This window comes from Charadrius vociferus, unplaced genomic scaffold, assembly GCF_000708025.1.
Source record: "Charadrius vociferus isolate BGI_N301 unplaced genomic scaffold, ASM70802v2 scaffold459, whole genome shotgun sequence".
Taxonomy (NCBI): domain Eukaryota; kingdom Metazoa; phylum Chordata; class Aves; order Charadriiformes; family Charadriidae; genus Charadrius; species Charadrius vociferus.
The window spans coordinates 1,172,009-1,188,823 of record NW_009650249.1 but is presented as its reverse complement, the minus strand read 5'-3'; positions in this window follow the sequence as shown (position 1 = coordinate 1,188,823).

Sequence of the window (16,815 nt, the reverse complement as noted above, 5' to 3'; positions counted from 1 at the left end):
GGGACCCTTCTCTCCTGACCCCACTGGCGCTTTTGGATCCAGCATCCTCATGGATAACTCCAGCCACTCTCCTTCAAGATGCCACAGACAGCAGAGCCGCCAGCATCCCTCTCCTTTCCAGCAGCAAAAACAGGAACAGTGAAGGGGGTTATGTTACTGCCTTGGACCCCTGGGCAGGACCCGCTGTCAGAACTGAAGCATCAGTCATCTGCAGACAGAAGCCGTCTTGGTCTCTCCTGCCTCACCACTGGAGATGTACTGTCCCAGGGTGAAGACCTGGAGCAGCCTGCAGCAAAACGCTAGCAGCCAGATTCAGTGATCAGGGGATCTCCTGCTGCCATTGCTCCTCTGAGCATACCTGGTCCCTGCTGCACCCTGGGGCTGAACACTTCCATCTAACCATAAAAAAAAAAAAAGCAACCTAAGTCACCTCAGAGCCTGTGGCTGCTGGTCAGCACATTCACACTACCCATCACTTTGGGCTCAGTGGAGACCACCATGGTTTTCTCATGTTGAAGGATGGATGTCCTGTGTCCTCACCAGGGACTGCCCCACACCTCGGACCCTCCGACATGCTGCCCGCGGCAGGGTGTGTTGCGCAGGGGCAGAGGGGCCGCAGTGGGCGCAGGCAGCACAGCGAAGGCTCCCTGCCTGCCGCGGTAGAGACCAGCGCAGCCTCGTCTCGTGCTTTCAAAAATATCAGCCCCAGGTGCTGAGGCTGCTGTGGGAGTACAGCCAAATATAGCCACACATATGTATATTCTCATGCACACACACACAGATGACTCCCCTTCGCCTTTGAGTCACCAGTGTTAGAAACCTTCTCTGCCAAGAGTCTTCTGAGATATTCCCCCCTCTCTCTCTCTGTTTCTCCCTCTCTCTCTCTTGCATATGGGCTAATTTTATCTTCTGTCTTTCATCTACCACTCCTGACAAAAAAGAGATTTTCACAGATTTTGCTAGTGCTCACCAGCTCTAAAAGCTTTCATCTCCCTCTGACGATGAGTGCATGTCATCTGCTCGCTCCAAATTACAGCGGAGGCCTTCACACTCAATCGGAGCATTTTCTGCCTAATTTCCCAGGCAGCAAGATTAAGTGTGGGCTCGAGGCTTGTCTGGCGTGATCCGCAGAGCAACGCGCCTCCCGGCTCCCAGGGCTGCCCCGGGGAAGCCGGGAGCACACCTCACCCTGCCTTCTCCAGTGTGCAGCCTTGAAAGAAGACGTGCAAAAGCGGTCTCTCCAGAAGGCAATTCCTGACCCCGCATACCAGAGGGCGATGCCTGAGCAGGGGGTCTGCCCGTATGCGCAGAGCCCTAAGGTCCGCCTGTCCAAACGAGGTGTGAGAGCAGCGCTGAGAAAGGTTCAGAAAAGCCTCTCTGCACCAAACCCACCCTGGCAGAGGCTGGTGCAAGTCCCGGAGGCAACAGCAGCTTTTCTGTGCAATGCTCAGGCTGTCTGCAGCAGCAGCAGAGAGAGGGGAGCAGCAGATGAGGGGTTAGCTCCCTATTGTCATCACTGTAGGGTTCTCATGGGGCAGAGCTGGATCAGCAGGTCTCAGGTGGGAGCTAAGTGCCACCCTGCCCTCACAGCGGAGTCACCTCCCTGCACCTCCTCTCTGCAAAGCTTTATCAGGAGGGACACAGGCTGAAGACAGGGTGGGCTGGGCAAGAAGAGCCCCGAGCAGGGATCAGCTGGTACCCAGGGCATCATTGTGGGTCCCCAAACCCTGCCAGCTCTTTCCCACCCTGGCAGGCATCCCACGCAGCCAGGCCAGTCCCTGCCTTCTCTGCCTCCAGCGCTCCCTCCTGCACCACAGGGCATCTCCCCAGCACGGACATACTGCTGGCCCAGGTCTGGCCTCCCCTGGCAAAGCACACTGTCCCTGGGCACCAGAGCAGGCAGCTCATGTGGTCCCTGTGGCCCAGTGCCAAGCGGGAAGGGTGCTGGTCACCATGTCCAGTCTTTTTTCTGGCAGAGGGGCCTGGGAAGGCTTGGGGGTAATCATCAGTATTTACAGCACAGGAAGATGTGCCACGGTCTTATCATAACAAAGTTGCACTGGGGCACTGGCTGCAGGGGTGACTGAGGACCGAGAGGACTAAGAAGACCTCTCCCCCTCCCCATGCAGTGACCTGCACATGGCCAAGGTCTGACTTTCATCCCAAGGTCTGACTTTTGTCCCCATGGTCAGGTGGCTGAATTTGGGCATCCCATTGCAGGGCCAGGGCATTTCAGCTTGTCACCCCCCCCGCCTCTCCCAACATTCCCAGCCCACTCAGGGAAAACTGAGGTGAAACTATTCATTTATTTTTTGCAACCTCCCCTCCATTCAGCTGTGCCGTTGGCAAAGAGTCACCTCTCACAGGCAAGGAGTTTGGCCCAAATCCCCATTTTCTGACAGAGCCAGTTTTGGCAGTGGTTTCCAGGCCGTTGACGTTGTCTCTGGGTGTTTCGCAGCCACATCTCAGCTCTGGTTGCTGCCAGGGTGTGAACTGTGGTGTCCACACCAGGACGTGCCAGCTCCTTCCCAACATCCACACCACTTCTCCCCGGGAGGCTGTCCGTGGGGCACAGCCCTGGGGCACCACCCAGCGCGGTGGTGGAGGCACACTTCGTTCCTCAAAAGTGATCCTATTTTTGAGCTAGGCAGAAAAGCCAGCACAGGGATGTTGGGTAACATGATCAGGTAGCTCCAGCCCAGGGACAACCCAGCCTTCTGACCATACTAGCCACCCCTTGCACTTCCCAGCCCCGTGCCCTTTATCCTGCCTCGTGGGGGAGGCGATCTGATCCCATCCCTTTAGGACTTCAAATCGCATACCCTCCCAGGGCACACATATGACTCTGCAAGACAAGTGGTGCATGCTGCTGGGGTGAGGGCATGCACCTAGTACGGACCTGGGACTCCCAGACAAGGAGCCCTCTCCCACCAGGATCAGGGTGGCATGGGGAGTCAGCAGCTCCTCCCTTGGCTCCCCGGCAGGCAGAGCACTAGCTGAGATGGAGTGAGGAGCAGACGGCACGATTAGCTCTGCTCAAAAAGGTCAAAACACTTATCAGACATGAACAGCAAAGCTAAAAATACACTCGGCACCTCCCTGGCAATTCTCTCCCGGGGAAGTGACAGCCATGGCTGTTGGGGAAGGGGGTGTGGGATGTGAACAGGGCTGCTGCACTCCTGGATGGGTGCCTGGATCAGCAAGGGGGGCCTTTCCCCTTCTCCCATTCTTCTGTGAGACTAGGGAAGGGCAGAGTGACACCACTACCAGAGGCGTTGGAGATGCTCTGATGGTGAATGGGATGGGTGGGATAAGGCAGGAGTGGGCTGATGCTGCAGCCTGGAAAGCCAGGCTGAAAGTCAGGTTGTGGAGGATGCCAGGGGGGAAACTGCACTCCAGCTGAGGCATCAGGGACCAACAGGACAGAGGGAAGAACAAGGAGGTAAAAAGATGCCACGATGATACAGGTGGGGAGCTGCAGACATGAGACATGCTCCCTTAGCAAAGAGCCAGTGCGATTACCCCACCTCACCCTGCCGTTCACAGGGACCACTCGCAGCCAGCTAGGCTGCAGGACGTTCAGGCAGATGCTTTCCCTTGATGCTCCCTCACACTCAGCCAGGCAGGAGACATGCCCCATGGCCACGTCTGGGAAGAACTGCACTGCACAGCACACGCTCCCCAGGCACTGCAGTCCCACTGGGGCATGAACGCTTGTGCAGCCACAGAACTGCAGAATATCCCATCACCTCCTGGGGATAGATCTGGAGAAGAAGAGGTGACATTCACCACTAGGACCTCCTCACCTGCCTTGATACAGGCACTGTCTGCCCCAAGCCCCTCGGATTTGTGTTTCGGTGCTTTCCATCATGGTGCAGCAAATACATCTGCTAACTCCTCTGGAGCTGCCCTGCCTCTGCATTTCTCAAAGCTGCAATGGGAAGGAAATTCTCAATGATGTTCCAACTCTTGGTCCACTTTTTTGCTGGAGGTAGGAGCATACTTGTTCACATCTCTCTGTGCCCCTGTTGTGCCTCTTCAAGCACAGCTCTTCCCACCTCAGCTCCTCCCTCAGCCTAGCACTACAGCCTGGGAAGAGCCCCAGAAAGGAATGGCTCCTCTGAAAGCCTTGGGCAACTTGCTTCCCCGTCATGGCAAAGACGGTGTGCAACCTGCTGGCCTCACAGGCAGCATTCAGTTGTGCCTCTTGGATTTCGTATTTAAGGTTTTATTGCTGGCAGAGGCTGAGAAGATGCAGCGTAGGCTGTGGTCAGAAGGCTCTGGGGTTGCTCTGGGCTTGCACGCTGCTCCCTGGCTCCTGTGGTCACAGGGAGCCCAGCCCAAGACCCGAGGCCATCCCTCCACCGTCGATTCCCATGGTAGAGTTGCCTTGGGTGGGACTGAGGGATGAGAAAGTGGTAGTTTCCAATGAAAATTGTTCCAGCCCAGTGCATGGGAACGCACAGTGTGGGAAAGCCATGGGACACCGGTGTGACACTAGGGACGGGGACCCAGCCGGGGTGCGAGCAGCTTCCCTGCATGAATTGGGGCTGCGCCAGCACAGTCTGCTGCGATAGTGAGGAGAAATGACAGTGCCAATTTGCAGCAGGGCTTCTGAACGCTGTCACTGCCAATCGCTGTCACCACATAGCCTCGAAGACCTCACCTGGGCGATGGTTAAGCTCCTGGTCTCCTCGTCTCATTAGGAATGGTTGCCATCATTATCGCTGCATTTACTCCTGCCCAGCAATGTGCAGGCAAACGCTGGCCCCGCAGCAGCCAGTGCTGCCCCTGCAGGGACGAGATGCTGGAGGAGACGAGCTGCATGCTGCAGGGTCTTGAGCACTCTCACGATTTCCCGGGGTGCTTAGGTGGCCGGGACCAGCCCCAACAGCTCTTTGCTGTCCTGGGCTACAATACAGTGCAATGGGGCCAGCCATCCTCATCAAGGCCAGCAGTTGCACTGCTCTCCTCCACCCCGGCACCCAGTACATCAGTTCCTCTGGTGCACAGCCTGCATTAACCACGTGTCTCATGGAGAACAGTGCAGCCTGTCTCTGTGTTCCACTGACATGGGGCTACCTCATGTCCTCGAAAGTGCAGCCTGGGCTGCCCATGTCCCTGCCACTGTGTCCTGCTCACCTGGAGGTGAACATCACTGCTCCTTGCTCCATCGAGTGCTGCCATCTTCTAGGAGTTGTGGAGCCCTGGTCATGCCTGGGACAGGAGGAGCTGGGAAAGTAACTCCCCAGAAGCCAGCCCCCAAGCCCCGCTGTCCCCAGGTGTTGGTTCTTGTGTCCTTGTGCCCTGGAATAGATCTTGTTCCCTCTTACACCCACCACTCTCCTTGTGCCCTGGTTGTGCAGCGGACACAAGGACCCCACTGTGTCGTCCCTCTGCTCGTCTCCAGGGAGAGAAGCAGGAGGGAAGAGGTGCTTACTGCTTCACCTCCACTTTACCCTTCCTTTAGGCGAGGGCTTTTAATTTCCTTTTAGGGCCAGAGCAGCAAACACTAAATGATGTCAGATCCCTTGGTGCAAAGCCAGGGGATCCCCCAGCCTCTGGCTAAGCCCTGTTTGAGTGACAGCCCAGTACCTGCAGGTCAGAGACCTCCCTGCTGCTGCTGACAGCTCTGCTAAAAGCTCTTTGTTCCTCAACCCCTAAGGCCCCGCTAAGTGGCGAACAGCACAGAGAGCATCTGCAGAGCCCACAAGGAAGGTGTCCTGGTGGAGAGATGCTCTCTGGGCTGTTTCCCCTGCACTTCTGAGCAGCAACGGACCATGGGCAGCATCGCGACTCACCCTGCCTACTTGGTGGGGTGGTGAATTTATAACCACAAGCGGGGTGAGCCCTGAGATCGGAAGGGTTGGCTCCTCTCCCATGGGTGCGATGCTTTCCATGGATGTGCATGCTGTCACTGCTGGCAGACCCTGCCATCCCTCACCGCGCTTTGGCTCCTCTACCTCCGCTGCACCTCTCCCATTTAGCTCCGTGCCGAGCGTGCTGACCGAACCTGTTGATTACGGATGCGAGCGCTGCAGTTTGCTCTCCGTAATCACCCACCTGGTGCTACCCCTTGTGGAAGAGTCACCGGAGAGCAGATGTGATTAGCCACCGAGCCAGGGCTCCTTTGGTGGGCGCATACACCTTTAAATCAGGGAGGAAAAAAAAAAAAACTCCTTCGCCTAGAGGGCAGTGGAACAATTTTGACTTTAAAAAGAGAGCGAGACAGAGAGAGCGAAGTGAGCGTTAACAACTCCTGATCCAGTCCCTGGGCATTCATTAATGTTTCATGGCGCTTTCAATTATTGCCTCCTCTGCCACTGCCGTCATCTGTCTCTTCAAATCGACGGTATAATAACCACTCAAGCAGAAATCCACTCTGCTGTCTGCCCGCCGCTCCCCTCCCAGCCTCCGCAACTCCCTCTCTCCAAGCTTTTCATCTGCGCCTCACACAGCTCACCCTGGAAATGCCTTTGCCCCTTCCCCGCACATCGCGGGTGGCCACAGCTGGGGACACTGGTGATCGAGGGGGGGACACAGGAGGCCAGGGGATGTGTCGGACCCTCCTCTTTCCAAGTCAGGCTTTTACCAAGCAGATCCCACCCACAATGAGGGGTTTGTGCAGCTGATTTGGCCATGCGGTCTGGGGCACAGAGGGGATCTGACACCCTAAAATTCCTGCGTGCACCCCACAGCACCCACCCCACCTGCAGGGCACATCCCACCCACCAGCCTACAGGCCCCATGTCCCTTGTCAGGAGACACGCAAGGGCGTGCAGGCACTGTGTGTACCACACAACCGTGCGCACACCCAGCCCAGTGCACCCACACATGCGTAAGCAAATCACCACAGAGTGAGACGGCTCTGCCTGCGTGGCCCCGGGCTCCAACCCCGGCACGTGTTTCCACACCAACACCCGTGTCCCAAATCCCTCCCTCCCCTGCAAACTGTCCCCATGTTGCTACCTAAGCACCTGTTGCTACCAGGACATGGGCGAGCACCAAGGCAAGCGTGGACTCCCTGTGTGTCCAAAAGTGGTGGCCTGGGAGCCTCTGGAGCAGTGCTGGAGGAGGTTGGCAAAGACTATGAAACCAAGTCTGTCCATGCGTGTCCCTGCAAGATGTCCTGGCTCAGCCAGGGGAGGTCTGCAGAGGGTTGGAGATGGGTGAGGAGCAGTTGAAGCACCTACAGCTCACTGTAGGTCATGTCTCACCCAGGAGTGAAACCACAGAGCTCAGCTCAGCCTTTCAGTGCCTGGATAGTCCCAGATCTGCCAGCACCAAGGCTGCAGACCTTACACAAGCCCCATAAATCCTACATTTGCCTTTCCCAGTCTTCAGTGCTCGCTAACACCATGTCCCTGGAACTCAGCACCTCGGGGTGAAGGAGCCAGAGCCTTCAACTTGGGGCAAGGATCTGTGAAGGACCAAAAAGTGGGTTCCCAACTACTCTGCCCATCATCTCCCAGCCTCTCTGGACACACCGTTGCTACCTGGGATGGGAGGAACAGCTTGTGGCTTCCACCACAGAGTGCAATGAACTCAAAACACCCCGTTTCGATGTCAGTGTTTCTGCTCAGGAAGACAAAAGCATTTTGCTTAGATGAAGTCATGCCCTTCAATCCCACCCCTGCATTCACACCTCACAGAGGTGTTGGGACTGCACTTTTTAACATTTATTATTTTCTCAGAATGGAAATAGTGTTGAAATGTCAAAATTTCCAGTGGGACATTCCCTATTTAACTGCCCTCTCCGGTCTGGGATTTATTGCTGTTAACTGAATCACCCACATCTTGTTGCTATTACCATAAAGCTCTTCTCACTGCTGGGGTCCTCCCCAGCTCTGGCGTCCGAGTGCTCTCCAAGAGGAATAAGATGCTCGGAGATGTACCAAGGCCACCTGAGAGATCTGGTGGCAAACAGGCATCCGCAGGCCGGTCAGTGTAAGGACAGAGCAGCACCCCACACCCCTTTTCGGCCATCTTGGTGGCCAGGCTCGTGCTGCCATTCCTCCCCAGGACAGGTTTGCAAAGCAGGTCCCAGCCCCCTCACTGATCTCCTGCCACCAGCACTCCCAGCTGCCCCCACCAGTTCCAGCTCTGCCCGCTGCAGGGAGGCTGGAAGCCCAGAGCTCCTTGTGAACCCTCACCACTCCTCCCTTCCTCCCCCTTACCCCACCATGCCGATTTTCCTTTTGAATCTTGCTTCTCCCTTTCCTGGAACTCTTCTGGCTGGAAGGAGGCGAGCAGGGACTTGGCCCCCGTGTAGAGCCTGGACTCAGCACGAGGTGCTGGGATGTGCAGTAATGCCCCAGCAGGAGTTTTACTCTCTCTTTCCTTTCTCTCACTCTTTTAAAGATTTTTCAGAGTCCCTCTGATGGGAGCCAGATGTGCCCCAGATGTTTCTGCTTAGCAGAGTGCTAGCCTGCTTCCTGAGCACTCCTGAAGGATGTGCAGCGTGTGTTTCAGTGTCGTTGCCGCAGCGCTCCCATGCACACACACCACTGACCTCGAGTGTGCACAGGGCTGCCAGGGGTGCTGCACACACCAGCAAGCACACCAGCAGGGACATGCACACACACCTGAGTTTGCACCACCAGAGCCCCTCTCTGGGTCACCGCAGGCTGTGATGTTGGGCACAGGCAGATCCTGCATGGGCTACCCAGCAGCTCCCACTCCGAGAAGAGGTTTTTGAGCTCTGCTGGAGCCTTGCCTTCCTCCCACCCATCACAGTGCAGCACGGTGGCATGGCTACAGGTGGCTGGCTACCAAGCACCATCACTCCAGAGCCATGCCGGAGAGCCGTGTCTCCCTCTCCCCAGTGGAGCCCAGCAGGACCTGAGCTCACTTCTCTTTCTCCACATGCTCCCAGCATCAGCACGATCCCTCAGAACCAGAGTGGGCCAAAATCCCCCCCCAGTGACAGCCCCAGGGGCGCCTGGCATCTTCCATGGAGTAATCAGCCACAGATCCTTTCCTCCATCACTCACCTGCCTCTGAGCAGCATCCAGCACGCCCTCCCTCCCTCCAGACACACACACGTGCACACAAGATGTATAGCATTGCAATATTTCCCCCATGTGCTTCCAGACATGGCTTCCTGCCTGCCCTGGAAAGGGGGGTCCCAGGCGGAAGCAGCCTGCCCAGGATCAGCCTCCCCCCAGCCCGCTCCCAGCACTGCCAGCACTCACTGGGATGGGTCGTCCAGCCCTGGGCTTCCCCCCGCAGTGCTGCGGAGTCGGGCTGGCTGGAGAGGGGCAAGGATGGGGCTTGGTGGTCGCAGCGCATCGGGGTCTGTGACTCGCAGGTGCTGGGGGCTGTTTTCTGACTGGACTTGCGGTGTCACCGGAGGGAGGGCTCGATGCCCGGGAGCCAGCCCTGCCACAGTCAGCTCCCACACCCAGGACCAGTCTCCCTGTTCGGGCTCCAGTTTTCTTTCCCATTTATGGACTTGTGTTGCCATTCGCAGTTCATTGTGCAGCATAAATCTCAGCAATGCCGGGTGACATTTAAGAGCAGGCGGGTAGGGATGGGGGGGCAGTGGTGCGGCAGGAACTGGGGGAGCGAATCCATCACATCCAGAAATGCTAAACCTCAGATGAAACTGGAGCAATGTGCCTGATCCGGGAGCTGGGAAGTGACCATCCACTTGCCAAGCCAGAGAGCCAGTGCTGATGCCCAGGGGCAAGCGGGATGTCTGGGCTGGGCATCCCAGCACAGAGCTGTGTGCGTGGGGGGGTTGGCACAGCCTCTCCACCACCACCCCCTCCTCCATTTCTCCCCGCTCACGCTCCCCCTCTCTCTCCTAATCCCCACAAATGCTAAGATATTTAAATGTGGTATTTTCAAATCTAATCAGCGTTCCAAAGCTGTGCTGCCGCCACTCAAATTTAATTTGATCCATTTACCAGCTTTGTGGTGCATCTAATCAAAGAGAGGGAACAATTAGGTTAATGTCAGGGGTCACCTCACAGCCTCCTGTGCCGCTCAGCAACAGGAGGCATCTGCAACAAGGCCAGCCCCGAGGAACAAAAGCAGGAGCCAGGGGTCTCTGGGGCCTGGGCTGGAGGTGGCCACAGAGATGGAGGGCATCCCGGGTCATGCACATGACAGGGATGGCTTGAGGGGAGGCAGCCAAGCCAGGGAGGGTGGGATGCTTCAACCCTCTTAGCTTCAGTGTCAGCAGATATGCGCTATGCAGGCCAGTCTTGTATGAGGGTCTGCATCCCACTTCAGCCATCTCTTGACCCGTCCATCCCTAGAAGAGGCCATCCTGTGATGTGCTTGGCCTGGGACTAGTACTGCTGCTGTTATAACTCGGTGACTCTTGACATAATAATCTGGATAAGATGAGCTTCGTGTGTCTCCTGTATCCACATCTGGGCCCTGGTAATGATTGGTAGAGGTTCAGGTAGCAAAACCTCAGCCAAACTGTCTCCTAGCTTAACCAAAGCTGTAGTACCATGTCATGCATGGGGTAAGACCACTCCAGATTAGACTGGCCATCACTGGTGATGGGCAAATCAGATTTAATGAGAAGGACCAGACAGGCTCTCAGTGCCAGCAAAGCAGACAAGCCTGGTGAACAAGCAGTGCCATGAAGCCAGGGCAGACCAAGGAGTCCCTTGGGGCTCAGTACCTTTCTCCTGCCTTACTGGGGGTCATAGCTCTAAAATGGAGCCTCTCCACCGCGGTTCATCTCGCAGGCTCTCTGTGCTCTTCACTCATGCCGGGATATGGCTCAGTCCCATTGGGAACGGCCACTTGAAGGTGCAAGGGTTGTGGCATTTGCCCTCTTGGGGTATAGTCTCCAGTTTGCTGCGGGGCAGCTTTGAAGTGCTGCACATTCCTGGGGCCAGACACAGTCAGGAAGAGATGAAGATGAAAGATAAGTGTTTCTGGTGCTGCATTTTATATTATAGAATCATAGAATGGTTTAGGTTGGAAAGGACCTTGAAGATCATCAACTCCCAACCCCCCTGCCATGGGCAGAGACCCCTCCCACCAGCCCAGGTTGCCCAAGGCCACCTCCAGCCTGGCCTTGAACACCTCCAGGCATGGGGCCTCAACAACCTCTCTGGGCAACCTGTGCCAGTGCCTCACCACCCTTAAAGTGAAAAATTTCTTCCTAATGTTTAATCTAAACTTCCCCTCTTCCAGTTTATAGCCATTCCCCCTCGTCCTATAGCTACATGCCCCAGTAAAAAGTCCTTCCCCAGCTCTCCTGTAGCCCCTTTAGGCACTGGAAGGCCGTAATAAGATCTCCCCGGAGCCTTCTCTTCTCCAGGCTGAACAGCCCCAACTCTTTCAGCTTCTCCTCATAGGAGAGGTGCTCCAGCCCTCAGATCATCCTCATTGCCCTCCTCTGGACATGCTCCAGCAGGTCCATGTCCTTCTTATATCCCCAATAATGGCAGAGCAAGGGATCCCTCCCTCCTCTTCACCATCTCCCTGCTGCTTTGCCTTGCTCCTGAACCCTCAGCCCATCCCTTCCCATGGAGACGTCCTGCTACATGTGCTTGTTGGGCTTGGCTTCAGCCACCCTTCAGTCCCTCAACCCTGATCCTGCTGCAGGTTCTCTGTGGCATGGATGTGAGGGGCTGGGATGCGGAGCAGGGCTGCTGGGTGTGGGGAGAGATAGCACGTGATGCCTGCTGTCCCCCTGTCCCTGCCACAGACCTGAGCCCAGAGGGACCCACACTGGGGTGGCAGCAGCTCAGGAGATGTGAGGTGGGTTTTGGGCACTCTTGGGGTGCCGGGGTGCCATCCCAACAAGTTTCTGCACCAACAGCCCTCACTGACACCAGCACCTCTCAACACCCAGTAAATGTGCATCATCCTCCTGCTGCAGCATTGGTGAAGTCCCTGGTCTGAGCTGGGGTGGAGTTTTGGGAGCATCAGGTATTTAACTTGAAAGGGACTGAGCTGAAAAACAAGCCTTTTTCCAACCACCCATGAAATTCCTAACCCAAACTTTAATTGCTGTTGTCAAAAAGCCTCAATCCCTCAAAACCACAAGAGGGGCAAAAAAAGGGGGAGCACATACAGGAACGAGGCTGTGAAAAGCTGGGGCAGAAAACAAAATAAACCTACAGAAAATGGAAATAAAACCCACCCAGCTTTGATTGCCATAAAATACACTATTTTTTTCAGGATTTTCATTTTCCCTGGAAGAAATCCTCTGCCACTCCATAAGCAGCCCTAGTACCCTGACGGGTTTCCCATGCCTGGGCTTCCGAACATCCCCTTCCCTGAGCCACAGCCACGTAATTGCCACTCCTCTGCTCCCTGCCAAAGGGACCCGCAGCCCTGGAGATGGGCTCACACCAGATCCGTCATTGCACCTCCGGCTTGGCACTGGGAGGATGATGGAGAGGGACAGTAAAATTCAGAGCTGGTACTGGAGAGGGGGCCAGCCCTATGATGCCAGTTCCGAGCAGAAAAGTCATCCCTGGGGACAGAAGGCAGCACAGGCAACATGCTCCCACTGAGCCTCAAGATGTAGAGAGCAGATCCAGCATTGCCTGTGCTGGATGGGTGTTGGAGGGTGAGCTTGTGAGCACATACATATGCACCTGGCTGCACGTCTGTGTGTATTTTGTTTCCAGTGCCTGTTGTGGGTGTAACACTCCCATACCACTACCTGTTGGGACCAAGCCCACTGACATCAATAGGAGAAAAGGAGACAGAGTGGAGGCTCAGGGCTTTAGCACTGTCTCCCATAACTTTTCAATCCCCTCCTGTCCTAAGGATGCAGATGGATACCTACAGGTCTGAAGCATCCTCATGGGCCCTCCCTGCTCCATCCCATGTGCTCTCCCTCCCCACTGCCCAAAAATCCCTTTTCTCCAAGGTTGTTACAGCTTTTCCTGCCAATTCCCCTGTGTGCTTCCCCACAGCAGTAGGATCTCCAGGACTGGGGCACACATGCCATCATGTCCCACGTCACCACTGACCGCTCTGTGCCTATGCTCCTTAGGGCAGCAACGTGGCACCTCCCTAAGCCGTGTCCCAGCCTGCTATGGCTTTTCACTCCCCAAATGGGTTGCAAGGATGTTTCTGCACTGTGTGATTTAAATACACATGGTTTGCAATCTGTTGCAGAGTAGGGGTACTTGGCACAGCTCCCCTGCCCAGGCTGTTCAGGGACTCTTGGGCTCAGACACAGCTGGGGTTTCCCAGCACAGACCAGGCTTAACACAAGCGAGTAAGCTGAGACAGAGATGTGTGTCCCACATCCCCTACATGCTCACCTGGATGAAGTCCTGCCCAGCACCCCCTCCACAACCCTGCCACTTTTTTGCATCTTGTGAGTGCCCAGCAGGGTTTGATGCTGCCCAGAGAGTTGGGTGGGGTATGGAAGGCAAAGGAGGGATGCCCTAGGAAAAAGGGGATTAGAGGCAAATCTGTCACATTTATTCCTCTCGTGGGCAGGAGGATGGGGAAGCAACAGTGGCAGGCTGGTACCCAGAGGCTCTGCCAGGACCTCAATGCTCCCCACTCTCATACTGGTGCTGGCCAGGCCCCATGGTGGGACCAGGGAAATGCTACTTTGGGCCCTCTCCAATGCCTTCCTTGGGCTCTGTGCCCAGCAAACCAGCATTTACCAACACCAGCACAGCCCACAGGCTTGCTCTGAGCCCTCTCCATCCCCAGTGGGTTGTGGCAGGATCCCGGGATGTTGCACTGAGCAGTCCACCTTCTCCAGAGAGCATGTCCCTCCCCAGACTGAGCTGTCCATCTGGGTCCTCACAGCCCCATTCACAGCGGACCCAGGCTGGTAACAAAAGCTGGATCTTCGGCCCATTTTTCTGCACTTCAGCATGTGCAGGGCATGAGAGCACCGAGCTGCCCGTTTCCTTATGGACCATGATGGAGCTGGAGTCTCTTCATCACAGGGAATGGGGAAACATGGAGCTTAGGTGCCTGCTGGGGCCACCTGTGATTTAGGGCAGGCATTTTCTCTTTCCTTGTAGCCTCCTTCCATCGTCTCTACTACCTGGTGGTTCCCTCCACCTCCCCTTCACCCATGGTCTCTGTGTCCAACCCAAGAGGGCTGTCTCCCTCCTCTTCCCCACATCCCTTTCCCCATCATGAGGGTGCCTCCCCCGCAGCGCATAGCACACCCCTGAAGCCAGTGGGCACTTTGTAGACCTGTCTAGGGAGCAGTTTCCGGCAGAAGGATGGGATTGAGAAGACCCGAGGGATTGGAAATACCAAACTACTGGGCAGTTGCAGAGACCTTCAGGGGTAGCAAGCCCCTGGGGTGACTCCCTAGTGGAATATCTCATGGAGCTGGGGAGCTAGGAGAAGGTAGCACACACTGGTGGCATGGCAGACCCTGTTCTCTTGTGTTTCAATCCTCTTCTCATCATTTCCCACACCCTCTCCCTGTTGTTTTTCCTGCACGCATCCCTGTCCATCCCTCTCCCGTCTCCCTGGATGTCCCCCTCTTCCCTGCTGGGCGTGCAGCCCACTCCCACACCACACTCTTCCCCAGCAGGGATGAAGGCGGCGGGGGGCCGGGCTGGGCTGCAGCAGCGAGGAGCGTGCGCGGGAGCCGGCGTGTGTGCGCTGAGGACATGGGAACAGCATCAGAGAGACGACGCCAGGGAAGCGAGGAACACAGAAAGAGTTTAAAAAGCCTGCCCCCCTGTTTGGTTGCAAGGAGTTAATACTGTGATCTGTTGCGTGAGTTCTGATGAGAAGCTAGTTGACATGCAGTGCTGGAATAATGAAACGTAATACACATTAATAGGACCTCCCTCTGTGTGATTGCTTCTGCTCCACTAGCCCCATTGAAGATTTCACTTTTCTTTTAACAGTCAGAATAACAGAATGTGACATTAAGTCTTTTACATGCAGCAATTTATTTTAAAATATTGGGGCACTCAAAACAGTATCCAGAATGTTAAATAAGATATGCATGAGATGGAAATCAGAGCAGCACTGCAGTAAGGAGACAGGAGTCAGACAGAGCCTTTCGCAGGCAAAGGCATCTCCACTTTTATTCTTAATTGCTGTTTAAGGCACAAAGAAGTAGCCAAGTTGGAGAGAGCTCTGAGGTACAGAGCATCTGATCCTCTTAGCTCACAGGTCCAGATGGGAAATCAATGGCCAGCGTGGATGACACCTTGCCACCCATCCCCAAGGTCAGGCAGGTGACACAAGCAACCTGGTGAGGTGCCCTGTGAGGCTGCAGGTTCACCAGGCGCAGCCTGGCCGGCGCTCGGCAAGCCCATGGAGGGTCCAAGGCTGCTGGGAGACGGCATTTCGGTTGTGCTTGTAATGAGAAAGGACCCCTCCTGCTTTGCAAAGCACATGCCTTTTGCTTCATCTTGGAAACGCAGTCACTTCTGGGGTGGAGCCCGTGAGAGCTAACATCACCAGTGAGCAGTGTGAGGCTTCCCGGGCTAGGGCCAGCTGTGAGTGGCATGCCTGAGCTTTGCTGATGTTATGGCCACGCTGATCCCACCCTCCAAGGACAAAGCTGGCTCAGCGATGGCACTGAAGCAGTGTGATATGCCAAGGATGCTTGTGCCTAAAGCAGAAACCTTTGGCATCTGCAAGGTTTGTGCAGCACCTCTTTACATGCTAGGTAACACCCTTAGCCCTGGAGACTTTCTGCCCCGCACATCTCGGTCCCATCCTGTGAGCACTGGTGGGGCAGTCTCACACCATTGCTTTTACCCTTTCCATGGAGTTTCCCCTGCTCCTCCATGCAAGCACCTGTTCCCTGTGGAGCCTTCATCCATCCCATCGCAGGTGCCACGCCAGGCTAAGCCTGCTGCTGATCCACCACCAAAGTGTAACATCAACCTGATAAGCAGTAGCAGTTCATGGGGACAGTGACTCATGTCAGCCATGGCCTGGCCAGGTCTTTGTGCACCCCTCTGCAATCTCCAACTGGTCAGGGGCCCCATTATGCTGAGTCCCCTGGACCCCTGGCCCAGCACAGACTGGGACAGCAGAGCCAGGAGACGTCTTGCTGGCCAAAGGACTGCTCCATCAGCCTTGATGGACCATTTCCACCCCTTCTCACCCAACTCCACTGCGGCAGCTGTGTGTATGGCTGTGCAGGGCCATTTCTTCTGCGTTTCAGCCAAGAGGCAGGGAGTCATGCCCCCATGGTTGCTTTTATCCTGGTTTTATCTTGTCCTCGTCAGACACCATTAAGGATTTGCTCATTAAGGATTCAGCTGCTGCCTTGGCCTGGCTGCTCTTGTAGCCCATTTATTTGCCCCACAGCAGCCACTGGAGCATTAGCTCCAGCATTAGCTGGCTGTGTGACAGGACTCAGAGGGTTGTGGTCAGTAGCATGAAGTCTAGCTGGAGGCCTGTAACCAGTGGTGTCCCCCAGGGGTCGATACTTGGTCCAATTTTGTTTAATATATTCATTAATGACCTGGATGAGGGGACAGAGTGTATCCTCAGCAAGTTCGCTGATGATACCAAACTGGGAGGGGTGGCTGACACTCCAGAGGGCCGCACTGCCATCCAGCGGGACCTGGACAGGCTGGAGAGCTGGGCAGAGAGGAACCTCATGAGGTTCAACATAAGCAAGTGCAGGGTCCTGCACCTGGGGAGGAAGAATGCTGGGCACCAGTATAGGTTAGGGGTGGACCTGCTGGGAAGTAGTTCTGAGGAGAAGGATTTGGGGGTTCTGGTAGATAGTAAATTGTCAATGAGCCAGCAGTGTGCCCTTGTTGCCAAAAAGGCCAATGGAATCCTGGGCTGCACAGGGAAGAGTGTGTCCAGTAGGTCGAGGGAGGTCATTCTCCCCTTCTACTCTGCCCTGGTGCGACCACAACT